This window comes from Ceratotherium simum, chromosome 36, assembly GCF_057802395.1.
Source record: "Ceratotherium simum simum isolate JZ-2026a chromosome 36, ASM5780239v1, whole genome shotgun sequence".
NCBI lineage: Eukaryota > Metazoa > Chordata > Mammalia > Perissodactyla > Rhinocerotidae > Ceratotherium > Ceratotherium simum.
Window position 1 is genome coordinate 10,431,841 of NC_141935.1, and position 18,250 is coordinate 10,450,090.

Below are 18,250 nucleotides of genomic sequence, written 5' to 3' on the forward strand. Positions count from 1 at the left end.
CATTTTTAGTGTTGGATAAAAAGCAAAAGGAAGGTGTCAGATACATTACTGAGAAACTAGATGAAATACAACTGCTGTTGTTTGTTGTTAGATTTGTCTTTGGATTTGTTTTTTGCATTAACATAAATTTATACTCAATTATTTTCTGTAACGTAAGTAAATGATAGGTATTAATAAACAGAAAACGCTTTCCTGTTTTCTATATTAAAAAATGCCAACTCTTTCAAGGAGATTTTAATCCTTCCTCAGCAGAAAGAGATATTTTAGAAATTATTTTTAAAGTCAAGCTGGCACAGTAGTTTCCAAGGGAGAAGCCCGAGTGACATATGACCATTGTAACTGCTTAAAGTTACACCTGTCTTCAAGGTGGAAGATATACATTTTTGGGGAGATATATATTTTTCAAAAAGTAAAAGGTGATGAGATGAAAAATTAACTAGAATTTTAGTTTCATAGAGTGTGTGCATGCAACACTGGAATGCATTTTTAAAGACACTGAACCTCTGGGCTTGGAATTTTAGAATATAGAAAGATTACTTGATGTGCTTTGTTCAAACTACAGGTTATGGTGCCCCAATCCCAGATGTGGGGTGAGCCCTAAAATCTGCATTTTTTTGCCAACATCCAAAATGACTTGATACAGTTAGTCTAAGACATACTTTAATAAATTATAAGAGATTTCTAAATTTCCTAAAAAAGAAATATGGTACAGGTCTTTTATTGATCTGAAAAATAAAGAGTCTATGGGAATAGATTTTTAAAAGTTAAAAATAGACATAAAATAGGAAAGAAAAAAGAAAAAAATCTTCACGTTCATGAGTATACTCCCTGTAGTTACAGCTTACTGTTGCCAGGAAACACATACGTAAGCTTGGTTATTTACAAGAGAAAAATATGGCTTTGCTGGAATGAGAGGTAGAGTAAGAACATTAGCAAATGACCTAATAAGTATGTTTGACTATCTAATTATGCTAAACATTAGATAGAGTTATCAGTTAAAAGGGTGTGCTTGGATAGGTCAGCGCAATCTATGTTTCCTTTTCAACAATTTTGCATGAGAATAATTTATCCGGTTTGTTGTTATTGTTGTTGTCTTGTTTGTTTGTACCATCAATACCTACAGGGAGAGCTTCACAGCATGTGTACTCTTGGTAGGACACGCTTGAAAGCTAGTCTCTTATTTAAAAAAAAAAGGAATCAGAAGTTATCTTCCTGAAAGATAAATGATAGCACTTCTCAAAATCACCCTGTGGTAGATGGAAATAAGAAAGTCTGTAAAGTGAATATACTTAGGAGTCAAACCTAGGAGAAACATCCATATGAAGTACTACCTTTGGGGAACAGTGAGATAAAATTACATATGAGTGTATAGCAATAGATAAAATCATATCAACAGTGGAATTCTCTAGTGAGATTAAAAAATAAAACAGGTCTAGTCTATCAAATGATATTAGATTCATAGAGACATGTTGTTTAAGTGACAAGAGATTTACATACCAATCTTTGAACCAGAAATTATGCTAAGAGAAAGCAAAAGGATTGAGAATAACTTTTGGGATACTTTGTAGTAATTTATATTCTTTATATCCTTTTTGTCTTCTGGGTTACATCATTCACCCGTCTATCAGTATTTTATAATGAAACTAGAGATAAATCGTTATATATACATAGATTCAGTGATAGATGAAATGACTCAAAACCAATATCCTCAGTAAAATAAGTAACTTCTGCTATTTTTAAGACCAAAAGATGTAGCAGGAAAGAAAAATTTGCTGCTATTTCTTGCTTAGAATTCTGCAAATCAAGTAATCAGTAGTAAACTTGACCTTTTCTACTTTGTATGTGGACACATCTTCACTTTTAAGTTTGATGAATGTTATTGGCTCTTGGGGAAAAAAAATGGAAATGAACTTATTGTTTTAGCATCAGTAATTTTTTTTAATTTAAGTCCTCAATTGAAGGTTTTATTTTTTTTTCAGAGAAAAATAAATGTGTGTTTCTCCCAATGCAGAGAGTTTGTCCACAATATTTCTGAGGGTCAGCAATATCTTTCTGAATCATTCCAAGGATAAGGCATTCCCTACTTTGTAAGGAAACCCATTTCATTGTTGGATAGATCTACAATCTATCTACAATCAGGGAAAAAATATATTTCATATCTTCAATAAATTTATTCTCCTTGTTATTTTCATGTATTCATTTTTGTTGTGATTTCTGAAGTAAAAAAGATGTGATCTTTTCTCCACTTATTCTAATTAGCCTTTCAAGGATATAGAAGAGGCTTTTCTCAGTGTTGTCTTTCTGTCACCAGAACAGCCTTCCAGTTAGCAGCACAGCTGCTGGCATCAGACCTCTTGGCTTTTAAACCAGGCTCCTTCATTTGATAGCTAATTGACCTTTAGCAGGTTACTTTCTAGCTCTAAACCTCAATTTTCTGTCTTTAGAATGAGAATAAATGCCAATGCTTTACATCCTAGGGATGTTGTTTGGATTAAATGATATTAAAAGAACTAAAACAATACCTGGCACAAAATATGAGCTTGATAAATGTTCTATAATTATAATTGTAATTGAGTTCACTTTTCTCTCAATAGTATTTATAAGACATATTTTTTGATAACTTGCTAAATAAAAATACAATATTTCTAACATGCAATTCTTTATTTTACCATCTATGTTTATTCAACTATCGAATTCAACTGATTACTCTAGCACCGTATCAAAACATAAAATGAATTAAGTTTTTCATTATTTGTCTTTAGCTAATAGTTCTTAACGATACCTTTTGACTGTGGCTTTTTTCCCTAAATGCCTGTAAATAATGTGTCTGATAATGAGTTCTCAAATGACGTTGGAATTTAATATCAAGCATATAGTTCCCGAACTTGTCTCATTTACTGCTTTATAAAATTGGAACAAATATATACATCATCTCAAGCTTCTGCCCGTATTACATCTCAGAAGTACATAATAATTACTGTTACTCCTAAATTCAGATGAATCAGAGAATATTTTACAGTATCAAAGAAAATAGATTGAAATACTGTCACATTGGCCTATAATTATTATAATGTTATATAAGATGTATTTTATAACTAAATAAAATTTTATAAGACAAGTTCACCAAAATTCTACATTTAAAAAGTGAAAATTTCAAAATCAAATGTTTGTTAAAACCTGTAATTTTTGAATAATCTCAAAATTTATCAACATTCATTTATTCTTCTAATTACCTCAAAATTTGGTTTCTCTATTCTTTTCTTGATTGTATTATTTTCTTTAGAATTGTCCAGAGATGAAGATTACCCCCCTCCACTACATTAACATTTTCTACTCAAGGGCTGATTGCAATATTATGCAAAATAGAACTCACCAAAAATAGTTGAAAGACAGAGAGGGCATTAAATAATTTATCCAAAATCACTCCAGATGTGGGAAGCTTCCTTTGAAATGCCAAATGCATGGTTTTAAATGCCCTATTAATATATATTTAGTGGGTTGATGAGCTATATTATAATATAAATTGTGAATTGTTTGATGTGTTCTTCAACTTCAGTTCTAATTACAATGTAGTCAACTCTTGATTATCCATTGTAATGGGGACATGAATAGTAGAGATAAACAAAATCCACAGATTTTTTCAACACTTTTAAAAATCAATAGTTTTTATTTTATTTTTTTCACATGCAACCTTTATCTATCCTCCACATTCTCTTACCTTCTATCTATCCTTAACAAGTAAGTAATGAAATAAACTAAAGGTTATGACAGGCATAAGTGAGCCTACATCTTATGTTTGATGAATTTTTAAGATCTTATCTGAAATTTCTACGTCCCTGCAAAGACATGGAGATTTGAAGTATTAAATGAATATATTCCAATTAGGATTCCACTTTACATTTGTGATATGTAATAATACAGACTTATTAAGTATTCAGAGGAATCATCATGATTATTCCAGATACGCGCATTATGTATATGTAGCTTTGACCTTTTTATACAGAGTAATAGATTTGGATGTGTCTGGGTCTATGTCCCCACATATTTATTTCTTCTTTCTATTGTTTGGGTCAGTTGACCACCTGGAATGCAAACTCCTATTCCAGCTCTATGACAAACTCCAAAGTAAGGCCAGCAGGTTAAAAGAAAATAAGATAAATGTAAGGATGTCCACATCCTGCTTTCCTCCAAAGCTAGACAGCTATGGAGAGTAAGAAATATCCACAAGTTAGAATTTTAATACAAATATTTTTCAAGGGTTAATTCCAAAGATTTGGCAAGTTCTTTTAATAGCTGAGAGATCAGGCAGGCATTAACAGGCCAGTATTCAGTGATGCTCTGGAACCTGCTTGTATAGGTTTCTGAGAACTGACTCCTACTATTTCAAGACCTTTGCCGGAAGCATTGGTAGCATAGTATAAATCGCAGTAGGATTTACAACAAAATTTGCAAAGGCTGCAAATCTGAGTTTTTTATTTTGTTTTGTTTTTTGAGAGTCCGTTACTAATACAAACCTGTCAGCATTAGGTCAATTTCTTATTCCTGTATGGGGGTGAGGAGAAGGAAAATAATATTATTCTCCATAATAATACGAAGAATCAAGTCCTCTGTAAAAGAAACAGGTTTGTAAATTCCAAATGATGCTTAAGTGATTTTGCAAAAGTTATACATCCTGACACTATGTCACAGTTTCAATAACTAGATCTATTCTTTGTTTCTCAGATCCTGCACTTCTGGCTGAAAAATAGGATCCTTGTCTTATTCTCCTTTTCTCAAGATGCTGTCTCATAAGTTTTATTCGGTCAAGATCTGTGTCTATTATATACATAACGTCATGATAATGTCCTCAGCAGCTAACCCAGTTCCCGGCCCATAGTAGCCATTCAAAAATATTTGGTGAATAAATGAATGAATAATTTGCTCAGCACTAGATGCTCTGGGTTCTAGTCTAAGTCTTGCAAGCCTCCTGGCAACTATCTTCCAATAAATGGATTCCTAACTCAAACACCAAGAGGTCTAAGATTTGCTAATAAATTTAATCTGATTAAAATCATCTATATAATACTTGAAATTGTTCCCCTGTGATAGTGTGTGAATGGGATTCTGGCTGTACTCCGTGATCAGGATATCACTACATACTTACCTACTGGTCCCCTCTACCTCCTCATAGCCTTTTATGTTTTTCTAGGAGCCTGTTCTGTTGCTAACATCAGACACAATCTTTGAGTGTTTTTTGACCATTCATCCCAAAAGATGAAAAATGAAAAAGAAAACTCAAAAAAATCCATTCTAGTTTGTTCCATTATTGACGCAAGAATATCACAACGTTACAATGAACCTATTAAAAGGAGAATGCAAGCTTTCTTCCAATGATTTGTATGTCTTTATTTTTCATTGAAAAAGTACTAGTTTAGCAGCCAAACAAACACACTTTGGCCACCCCAGTGAGCCTCTACCAGCTTCTTGACTTATCTGCAGAGCAGTGGAGCAGGCTCTACAAGAAGGACGCCAAGCCAGCACCATCGTTATTGCTCCAGGGTTACTTAGCTTCCCCTGATCCCCAGCCATTTCCAGTTAAATGATCAAATAATTCCTGCTACTGCCCATGTGACTCATGATGGAGAACTAACAAGTTTCTCATGGATTACGTCCAAATGAAATAAGCGTGTAGGAGGCAGTGTGAAAGGATTTCAGTTTTGGCATAAGGGATGTAGCAAGGAAGGGATTATAAGCTTTTTAGTTTGATGTAGTCCCACTTGTGTATTCATGCTTTTGTTGCTTGTGTTTTTGGTGTGATATCCAAGAAATCATTGCCCAGACCCATGTCAAGAAGCTTTTCCCCTATCTTTTCTTTGGGGAGTTTTACAGTTTCAGGTCTTACATTTAAGTCTAATCTATTTTGAGTTAATTTTTATGTATGGTGTAAAATAGGGCCCACTTTCATTCTTTTGCATGTGGATATCCAGTTTTCCCAACACCATTTGTTGAAGAGATTATCCTTTCCCCATTGTGTATTCTTGGCACACTTGTTGAAAATCAGTTGACTATATATGTATGGTGTTAATTGTGGGCTCTCTATTCTGTTCCATTGGTCTATCTGTCTATCTTTATGCTAGTACCATACTCTTTTAATTACTGTAGCTTTGTGATATATTTTGAATGAAAAGGTAACCTATGGAATAGGAGAAAATATTTGCAAACCATATATCTGATAAGGGGCTAATCTAAGGTATATAAGGAACTCCTATAACTCAATAGCAAACAAATAAACAAACAAAAAACCCAATTAAAAAGTGGGCAAAAGACTTGAATAGACAATTCTCCAAAAGAAGACATACAAAGGCCAATAGGCAAATGAAAAGATGCTCAGCATCACTAATCATTAGGGAAATGCAAATCAAAACCACAATGAGATATCACTTCACACCAGTTAGGATGGCTATTATCAAAAAACAAAACAAACAAAAAAAAGACAAGTGTTGGCAAGGATGTGGATAAATTGGAAGCACTTATACACTGTTGATGGGAATGTAAAATGGTGCAGCTGCTGTGGAAAACAGTATGGAGGTTCCTCAAAAGGTTAAAAATAGAACTACCATATCATCTAGCTATCCCGCCTCTGGGTATATACTCCCCAAAATTGAAATTCTGATCTCGAAGACATATCTGCACTCCCATGTTCATTGCAGCATTATTCACAAAAGCCAAGTTATGGAAAAAATCCACATGTTCATCAACAGATAAATGGATGAAGAAAATGTGATATATACATACAATGGAATATTATTCAGCCTTAAAAAAAAGAAGGAAATCCTGACATTTGCAACAACTTAGATGAAGGTGTAGAACATTATGCCTAGTGAAATAAGCCGGTCACAGAAGGACAAACACTGCATGATTCCACTTTTGTGAGGTAGCTAAACTCATAGAAACAGAGAATAGAATGGTGGTTACCAGGGGCCATGGGAAGGGAAAATGAGAAATTGTTGTTCAATTGGTATAAAGTTTCAGTTATGCAAGATGAATTAATTCTAGAGATCTGCTACACAGCGTAATGCCTATAGTTAACAGTATCGTAGTATGCACTTAAAAATTTGGTAAGAGTGTAGATCTCATGTCATGTGTTCTTACCAGACACACAAAAGAAGGGACAAATGGAAACTTGAAAGTTATGGATATGTCCATTACTTTGGTTGTGGTGATAGTTTCACGGGTACATACATTTGTTCAAACACATCAAGTTGTATACATTAAATATATACAGATTTGTTTATATCAACACTAAATAAATAAAAATAAAAGTCTCAGTTGAGATAAAAAAAGTGATTATAAGTAGGTAAGAAGTCAGCAAGGAGTAAAGAAGAATGTGTCTAGAAGAGAAAAAATATGATGCTATTAAAATTGATCCCAAAATGTAAAAATAAATTTAAAAAAGTATTTGCTATGCCCGTTATTAAAAGGCCATTTGAATCTGCCACAGCCTTAAAGAAAAGGACAACTATTTGAAAGAATCTCATAAATAAATAAATAAATAAATACGTGCTGCTGGTCTTGCCAAGAAGTATTGGAGAGCATATGCTGACTCTAGACCATGTCCTAACTTGGAGCACGAAGGCACTCTGCTCCCACACTGAAACATATCTCTGAGCAGAGAAAGAAAAATCTGTAGAGATTTGGACAACCCATCACAGCTGTGCCAGCGTATGGCAAGCTGATTAATACATGTGTCAGTAGTAAAATGAACCGTGCAAAAATGTTATCCATATAAACTGTCTTAAAAATACAACTCTTTCCAATTTTATTTTTCAATTGCTTGATCAAAAAGTAAGTAAATAAATTGAAAAACTTGAACTTTCAAAGATTTCCAAAAAAGCTTATAATTTAAAAGATTAGGATGTTCAAATAAGCATATTCTGAATCATGACATCAGTAGGTCCTCTTCCTTTTATGAGTCTTTGCATCGTTCAAGAATGACTTCTTATGGAGGCCTTAGGTATTTTCATACGTAAAATTTGCTCCAGAAATTTAAAGTATGATGTTGCTCTTTTTTATGACAAGATGCTCAGAGATGAGATGATTCCCTTTTTTCTGCAATAGAAATCTGAAATATTTGATATTGAGACAGATCTACTTAATAGCACAGGATAGGACCTGTCTTTAGGGATTAATGCATACAGTCTCATTGAGGGAAGTATTGCTTTGGGGGAGCCATAGCTGAGTTTGGGGAGACAAAAATATCTTAGATATTACAATGGTTTTTAGTCTTCTAAAGGGCCACAAACCCTTTACCTTAAACTTTTAACTGCTATGTTAAAAGTTCAAGGTAATAGTGCAAGTTGAGAGAGTGGTTAGTAAAAAAAAAATGTTTAAACAGTCTCCATAATAGGTGATAATAAAAAAAAATAAGGTAGATTAACTCTTGATTAATGAATCCCTAGTTCCAAGCGAGGGTTGTCAATCCATGGAACTAGAACCAGCTATCAAAACTAGAATGGGGTGGGGCGGCAGGGGCAAGAATGCAGTTGTGCAGCAAGGAGATCAGGTAAACACGTAGCAGGTATTTACTTGGAGTTAATGGTGTGGTAGACAAGCATTTAGAAAGTGAAATGCTCAGATCAGGAATCTCATGAGCCAGCACTGATGGCCTAGAAGTTAAAGTTCAGCCCACTTTGCTTTGGCAGCCCAAACTTGGTTCCTGGTTGCGGAACCACGCCACTCCTCTGTCAGTAGCCATGCTGTGACGTGGCTCACATAGAAGAACTAGGTCTTACAACTGGAATATACAACTGTGCACTGGGGCTTTGGGGAGGAGAAAAAAAAGAGGAAGATTGGCAACAGATTTTAGCTCAGGATGAATCTTTCCCAGCAAAAAAAAAAAGGAAGTGATTACTAATGGGGACCACCCGGGCATAGAGGCAGGCCGGTAAGAGAGAGACAAGGGACAGAGAGAGTCCTCTGATGCTCCTTCAACTCCACACAGGGGCTGCAGCCCGCCCTGCTGTGACAAATCTGTTGTGTGTGTTGGGGCAGGGGGGGAGTCTTATGAAACAAGAGCCTGCAGTTGCCAGCTAAAATATAGGGCACTCAGTAAAATTTGAATTTCAGATCAACAATGAATAATTTAGGGCATACATATACTAAACATTATTTGTTATCTTAAATTCAAATTCAACTTTCCACCCTGTATTTTTATTTGATAATTCTGGCAACCCTTTTCTGCCAAATGCTAGTTATATATTGGAAAAAGATGAAAATAAGTCAATGACCCCAAAACCTTCAGTTATCTGTTTAAAAATTCATGGTCCCTAAAAAGGTTGTCTTTGTTTTCAAAGGTTAATTTTTAAGTTAAGGAACTTGTCTAGACTCAAAAAGGCTAAGGTATTAATGTATTTCATTTTTTTTCCACAGTTCATCTTTATGTTATCACCATCGCTGTCTCCCTAGATCAGTCTATCTCTGCCACCATGGAAACCACTGAAATATAAAATTACACATGCACACATACAAATATATACATACATATTGAAATAGTTATAATCACAAGGAGCTCTTAATGATCCTCTGTAGTAAGCAGTAGAATGGAGAGACATTCTATTTACTTCTCAAATACTTGAGCATGGTTATTATTTGCATTTGGCAGATAGGTAGATAGAAAGATAAGAGAAAGAAAAAATTAGCTGGGTCTTGTCTCTGATCCATGGATAAATACATAATATGCTGTCAATCAGCTGACAGTTCTCCTTGGTTTCAATACCTCCAAGAGTTATGAGTTTCTTATCAAAGGAAGATCATTCACTTTCACTGGCTCAGGTTGGCCTCAGACTTTAGAACTGCTATTTTACCATATCTCCTTCTTTCTTGATATATTCCTACACATCATTAATTACCCCTAGTATTCAGTTATAATCAGCCCTTATTACCTGCAATCTAAGGACCTAGATTACTGTTAGGTATAATATCTCACTTCTTTTGGAAAAACACCAAGAGTGTATTTGAGAATAGATAATCTGTTGGACAGTTGATCCTGTCACAACCCCTATTTTCACCTAACAAAAAGTCTTATGTTGAATTAACAAAAAGCAAATAAATTAACATGAATTGTATAAACTAAGTGTCCAGATGTAGTGTGAAAAATTACAGTGCCTTGCGGGTCCTTAACATGTCTCCTTGTTTCATTCATAGTGACTAGGTGAACATATTATTTTCCATGATTAAATGCAGCCATGGTGTCTATCATAGCCATACAACCATAGTTTGGTAAAGACATTATTTTTATGTCTTTCTTCCTTATGCAAGTAGCCAATGTGTAGCATTCTGTTGTCATAGGTAAAACTCATCAGTAACCTGGCACCTGATGCTTCTTTATACTTAACTCATGACCCAGTCTAAAATTCTTTAACCAATTCATGACTTTATCAATACTACCGTCACTGAATAAAGAAAACTCCTTTTAATACAAATAGACTCTTTAGGAGTGGGTATAGACTGAGTTGTAAAATGCCTGAAGAGCCAGAAAGGCATCAATTAAAGCCTTCTTACTGAGATTTTTTTTTTTCCTGTGACACATTATAGTAGTGGCACATTTTTAAAATCAAGAATTAAAGATTTTTTTACAATTCCATTGTATTTCCATTAGTCTTTTATGACTCTTCTACTCACTGCAAATAATATCATAATTTGACAGATTTCACTAAAATGTTTTCAAAAACATGCAATTTTACATGAAAATGAAATCTGTGAGTGGGAGTCCAGTCTGAATCAGACCTATATTTCTAAATAGATGTACTATGAATCAGAAGAAAATTAGTGCTGGCAGTATTGTGAGCAATGTGGAAAGTGTAGTCAGAAAATTTCATTAAACAAATTTCTACCTTTTACAAATTATATACACAAGTTGAGTGTAAGTAGGTCCCATTAAGTCTCTGCATATGTATTAAATAAATGGAAGGGAACTCTCCTATGTTATGACGCCTTTTAAAAATCTTGTATAAAGGATAAGGGGGCTAGGATCAGCAAATGAGGACAGATAATTTATCAATTTACATCTGAAGCTTCTCTCGTAGCTCTGGGGAATTACGCCATATTAATATTTAGTGCATTTCAGAGCTGTAGTGAACTGACTCCTAGGGACACAACTGAATTTCACAGGTCTCAGAGACTTAAAATAAATCAATTGGAAATTTGGAAAAGAAATAATAATAACACTAATTACATGGACTATCAACAGCATGTGGTTAGAGTTGTGGTTACATTCATGACATACTTTAAATATGCTCATAAATAGATAATAAATTTATATATTTTCTAAGTTTTCACTGAAAATTAAGATATGCAAACTTATAAAATATCTTAATTACAAATTTGAAGATAAATAATTAAATATAAATCAGTTCCTGTCGGAAAGGATCTCTAAATCAACCTATATAGATTCTAGGACAGCGCTAATACAAAATTTTCCAATCTAATCTGAGGAAACTACATAATGTATTGAAAAAGCTAATTTTTCTTTTTTTGTCTAACATGAGTGGGCTATATAAGAGGCATTTATATTTTAATAATGATAACTAATCTGAAGCAACTTCTGGTATTGTTTCACAAGGCCTATTAAAAAGTCAGACATTACTACTCTCATCTAGGGATCAGTTTGACTTCCTAATATCTTGTATTCCCTTAAGTCCACCTCCCCTTATCCTTAATTGAGCACATATAATTAGTACCCATAATATATGTTAAATCTTCTTAGAATATATATTAAATCCAGTCTCCTTGAAAACTCATGAGCTCATTCACTTTATTAATACATGTATTTCCTTTAAGAAGATGACTCCAATGTATTTATCTTCTGCACCAGAATTTTCTAAACTTCTGGTAATGTATATTAAACAGCAAAGGGACATTACCATTTTAATACCTGCTTAGCACATGAAAAATGACATTTCAAAATGTAGGAATTCAGCCAAACAGAAAGAGGATTTCCAGTATTCGTAGTCACACACCTTAGTCAATTCAAGACTCCAGGCATGAGTCATCATAGGGCTAACTGAGAGACTAAAAAATAAACAATTAGAAGCCCGACAAACAATTTTCATATTTCCATGTCAGGGTCAAGGTGGGAAATGTAAGAAGCAAGAATATGGGAACTTAATTAACTTTGATAATGGGGCCAACTACCTTTTTGAGTAGTGCCTAAAATAACTTGAAAGTGTGAACTGCTCTGGATCTATAGATATAATTTTTAGAAATCTATTCGAAGGGAGAGAGTTATAAAGTGAAAAGAAAGGCTGATGTTCTTCTCTCCATGGTCTATGGAGCATAAAACATATCCTAGTTTCACCCACTCTCCCAAACCCTGATATTTCACATTTCAGCATTATATTTATGCTCTTCCTTCTGGCTGGGTTATCTTAACACTCCGCTTTCTCTTGCTGGCTCTCTTTCTTCAGAACTGAGCTCAATTACCATCCCTTCCAGGAAGCCTTCATGAACTACTCCAGACTCTGCCACATTCTTCCAAGTTATATTTTCTTCTACCTCAAGTGTTTTATTTTGACTTCCCTTTCTTCATTATGGTTGGCCTAAGCAAGTAAACCCCAAGTCCCTGAAGGGTAGGGGCCATATTTATTCTTTTTTGCATCAGAAACAACAAAAATCCTGATTTATAGCAAAAGGGTAATGAATGTCACTTTAACTCCATCATCCATTCATATGCTATTTCAAATGTTTACTGGGAGCATGCAATGGGCTAGGTGCTATGTATAAGAAGAGATAGATTCTCTCTTTATCTTTAATTCTGGACATTTTGATTATGATGTGTCTTGGTGTGGGCCTCTTTGGGTTTATCTTGTTTGGGGCTCTCTGTGCTTCCTGTACCTGGATGTCTGTTTCCTTCCTTAGGTTAGGGAAGTTTTCATCTATTATTTCTTGAAACAGATTCTCTGCCCCCTTGTCTCGCTCTTCTCCTTCTGGGACACCTATAACACAGATGTTAGTGCGCTTGATGATAATGATGTACACCTGAAATTTTTACAATGTTATAAACCAATGTTACTGCAATAAACAAAAAATTAAAAAAAAAAAAGAAATAGAGGTTCTTCTAGACTAAGACCCAGAGCATTCCAACTTCTAGTGGTAAGAGTGCTTATTGAATGGCCTACATTGTTCTAGGGCATAAGAAGATACAGGAGTAAACAAACCAAATTTCCTCCCGTTGAGGGATGGAGGGAACAATAATAATATTGGGTGGTATAAGATAAGAGCATAGGTGGTTGCCATTTTATGTGAGGTTGTCGTGAAAGTCTCCTTTGTTATAATGACATTGAGCAGGACTTGAGATATCTTGGGACATGGTATTATAGGCAGAGAAATCAGCAAGTATTAAAGTCCAAAATCCCTGACTTGAGAGCACTTGGAGTATTTTGGGCCAAAAAAAGAAAAAAGCCAGTGTAACTGGAGCAGTCATTGACGGTTGAAGGGAGATACAAGGTCAAATGGTGGTTGTGGTTGAAACTGGAACATTTGATTTAGGACCTTCTGGGCTCTTGTAGTTACTGTGATTTTCACGCTAAATAAGATGAAAAAATGGATTTTGAGCAGCTATCAGAACTAGAACGGGGTGCTGTTGACTTTTGTTTTGAAAGATAATCTAGATGCAATGTAGATGTGAAAGTAAAGGATTCTCTGAGGATCAGTGCAATCCTATGTTAATGTCCATGGACACCTAGAGCCAAACCTGAATGAAATGTACTAACTACTGACTACTATAGTCCTATGCTGGAGTCTGAGACAGACCAAAGACAACTGTATTAGCTTGTCCTCATTATTTGTAGAATAACCTTTGTACCTGGTTTCTGCTGTGTTTTTAGTATTAAGCTTTTCCTGTTCAACTTACTGTGTGATTTCTCTCTCCTGCTTGCACTCAGACTAACACAGTAGTCCTCAGGTTGCTCTGCATTTTAGGCTATACAAAAGGGCTGCCTTGAGATCTCAGTGTCTTAAAGAGATTTTGGTAAAACTGCTTTATTTTTCACTATTTTCTTTTCTCCTCTTCCCAGGAGGCAGCAAGGAAGCCTAGAGAACAATCAGAGGATTCACATCATGTATTCCTTCCCTGATTATGAATAATTTTTCCTCGCCAATATTTTTGCACTTTCTCTATCACAAACTCTTTCCTAGAAGGCTCATTTTTGCTTTCTGAATGATTCCTGGTGGCCCAGACATGACTTATTCCTAGGATATACTCAGCTGAGTTTCTGTAACTTACATGCCGAATCTATGCAATTTTGGAAAATTGTCAAAAAATATGCACACACAAAAAAATGTGTTTTGAGTTGATTCTATGTCCATCCCAGATATGCATTGTTTGGTTTCTTTTGCTTGTCAATATAGAGTCAGCAAGCATCTCAGAAGTCATGTTAAGGGCAAATCATGTTGCCACAGAGGACCAAATATAATTAGACTAGCTAGTTGAGGAAAATTTCACAAACTAAACAAAAGGTTAAAAACAGCCTTACTACATTTTCTAAATAGCCTCTGGGGGCCTTTTTAAAAATGTTTCCCCTTAATCCTGATTTGTAAAAACCTAGGGGGAATTTGAACTCTACAATCTTTTCCATATATTTGATCTGTTTGCATAGCGGGCCAGCCGGCTCAGTCTCAGTCATCAGTTAGAATTTTTTTTCTTACAGAAATTACTTAATAGATGAATAAACATCAACATCAAGGGCATTTACCATATAATACAATGCAATTAGTATAAATTTTCAAATTTCATCCAGTATTAATGGGTTATATAAATAAACAGGGAGAGCATTTTCTTCCCATTTGATTAACCTTGGCCTTTATAATGGAAGAAGGACAGGCAAGATCATTACCCAATAATTTTAGCAAATAAAGTTCTAGAGGAATAGAAACAATTAAATATATTTATATACATATATGCATGTATATATGTGTGTGTGTGTGCATGTGTGTGTGTAGCTATAGGAAATGTAAGGTTTAATTTGAAGCGTTTTTTTGAAATTTGCCACTTTTGAGTTAAATTCATGTGAAATATCTGCAGTACAGTAAACTCTTCAATTTGTTAATCTCTTGAGGCCACATTTGCACTCTTTTAAATGATACGTATATAAATTTGGAAATTAAGATCTCAGAGAAATTCTATACTTACTTTTGCTTTTGTTAATCTTATAGGAACCTAGTTGACAGTGACTTCCTAAAATCACAGGAAAATTTACTAAATATTACTGAACAGTAATTGATACGGCTGTATTTTTTCCAATGTCCTTATCCATAGATAAGACCTGAATGCCTAGATCTGTAGAGAAGAGAATAAATGGCAAGTTACCATTTTAGGTTTAGTAATCTATTCTTAAATGCTTCTTATCCATGAATACAGCTTTGGAGTGATGAGCAAACAAGAGTTCAGAGGGGCCTCATAGTGACAGTTCCAGAAGCCTCTAAGTATTCCCTTAAAACTTTCAGATTCTGTGAAACTGTGATTGACCAGTTCATCTAATGCCCTTGATAAGACATGCGTAGGTTATATATTCATTGTAGAATCCTCACTCCACACGACACACTTTAGAAAAGAAAAGGAGGAATATAAGCTTCATCCGATAAGAAATCTTTTCGAAGACAAACAGTCAAAGGAAAGAAACTTGTCAAAAAAGCGGTAGCTATGCCTGCATAAAGCATTGTTCATTTAACCCATTCTGGCAGATTCGAAAAGCATTCTGAAAAACCTCTCAAAGATATAAAAATGATTTCTGAGACATGTGTGTCAATGCTCCTGTACTTTTCTTCTAAATAAGAAAAAGGGAGAGAGAGAGAGAAGAAAATACAGGAAAAACAAAAGATGATAAAAGAAAGAAAAAGACACTTCTATTTTTAATAGTTTCTTTTGTTATTCTTTTAATCAGCTCGGTATCATTCCTATTATTTTCTATTCTTTTCATGAGTTGACACGAATTTATAAGTCTATATAACATGTAAAAGGATGGACACCTTCATATGACTAGGATCTTAGTGGCACGTGTTATGTTAGCTCAAGGAAGAGAGTAACTGTGGCACCACTGGCTGCATTTTACTTGGATCCTCAGCTGTCATGTCCATGTAGGGATGGCTAGATTGTAAGTGGGCTGGGACATTTGTGTGAATGGCCTTCAGGAAAATATACTAAAGTAGAAAATCCAAGTCCTGGAAGGAATAGATGGCATATTGAAATTTGGGCAAGTTGAGAGGTATTTACTAAGAAAAGAATTTACAGAATGTGGGCAAACTCTAGTGAAACCCAAGGGATTGTCCCATATTCTGGGACTACTGGTAATAAGACGCCATTAGCACCTTTGGTTTAAAGGAGCAAAGGGTTGGAACATTTACCGAAACGTGGAGAGGGGCTACCTAAGAAGAACTATGACTTTTGTTCAAGTGATGCTTATGGGAATCTTGAAGGAGGAAAATGTGCAAGTGGGTATAAACCACTAGCCTCATTCTATGCCTTTACTCTGATTTCCTGCTGTGCTCGCCTTCCTGAAAGAAAGTGGGGAGGGTAATTGACGCAGTCTGTATTCACTAGCTTCCCATGGCACAGAGCAGGGTAAATAATGTGGATATTTGGATTTAGATGAGGGGGGAAGCGGAAGATATCCAGCACAGTTAGCAATAGTGACAAGGAATAGAGAAGAAGAGATGTATTCAAGAAACAGAGAACAGAAAGAATGTCAGAAACAATCACGTGTTGCTGGGGAAAAAGGAGGAATATATAGTGAATCCCAGAATATCTTGCTTCCTTGGTTTTATTGTTGCTGATGACATCATTTATTTGATTTGAATCTTTCTTTTAAGTGGAAGACACTTTCTAGAAGATCTTTGGATTGATATAGCTAGAATCATCTCAAAATGCATGTTCTATTCAGAGTGATGGGAAAGTCCCCACGTTGTGGAAATACACATTCTAACTAAATTTCAAAAGCGAAGACAGAGCCAAAAAATATATAAGAAATTATACATTCATTACATAGGATTTTTGAAGATTGTTTTAGGGTTTCTTGCCATGTAGCAAATTAGCCCAAAACGTAGTGGCTTAAAATAACAATAATTTATTATTTGTCACGATGCTGTGAGTTGACTGGTCAGCTGGGCAGTTCTTCTGTTCCAGGTGGTGTAGCTGAGGTTACTCGTGTGGTTTTATCAACTGTGAGCTCAGCTGGAGGTGGAAGGTTCACAGTGGCCTCTCTATGGTCTCTCACCACATGGTCTCTCATCCTTCAACACTCTAGCTTGAGTTTTATTACGTAATGTAGACTGGTTTCTAACAAGGGACATTCCAAGAAGACAAGCCCCAATGTGCAAGTATCTATCAAGCCTCTGTTAACATCATTTCTGATAATGTCCTTGATTAAAGGAAGTTTTATGACCCAGCCCAGAATCGATGCGGGAAGGACTCTGCAGGGAGGCATCATTCATTACAGGCCGTCGATGTAAGAGTCTACCAAAGCATGTATTTAAATGACATTTCTTCTTTATACTGCAACTTTTTATGAATGCAAATCACACTGACTTACACTGGATGTGCAAAAGTAAAAAGAAGAAGATTAAATTCCTGTGTTCAAGTACTTTGCAATGCTCCAAATGAGACAGGTACCTTCTGTGAAGTGCTATAATGGAACTACATATGAAATGTTTGGAGAAATCTGAAGAGGGGGCCTCAAACTCAGTCTGGGAATTGGGATGAGGGAGACAATTTTCTTTTTTTTCTGTCTTGAGGAAAAAGTAAGTCTTTGTGAATATAGAAGGAATAAAATGGATGAGAAAAAGCATGGTGACATATTGTTTATGATGTGTTTGAGGAATTGTGAGAAGCTCTGTCTGACTGGAAAATAGATTATATGGAGTAAGCTGGAGCTGAAGATTAGTCCAGTTTTGCAAATGTTGGCAATGCCCAGCTTCTGGGTCATGAAAGAGAAAGACACATTGGATGTCTGATAACTGAAGACAGTGTGGGCTGCGTGGTATTGCTGTTAGCTGAGAGAGAATACCCAGATTCACCATACAAGACAGGGGTTATCCAGGTGGGAGCCAGGCCTGTAGCTGTTGTGTTCATGAAGAAGAGAGATCAAGTCATAGTGAGGAGTAGCCAGTGTCATGACAGGAAGACTAATATCTGTGCCAGATCAAAGGCTTAAGGTAAAGGCGTAATACAGATAATGGAGCACTGTTATTACAAATTGGATATAAATCATGGATACAGAAT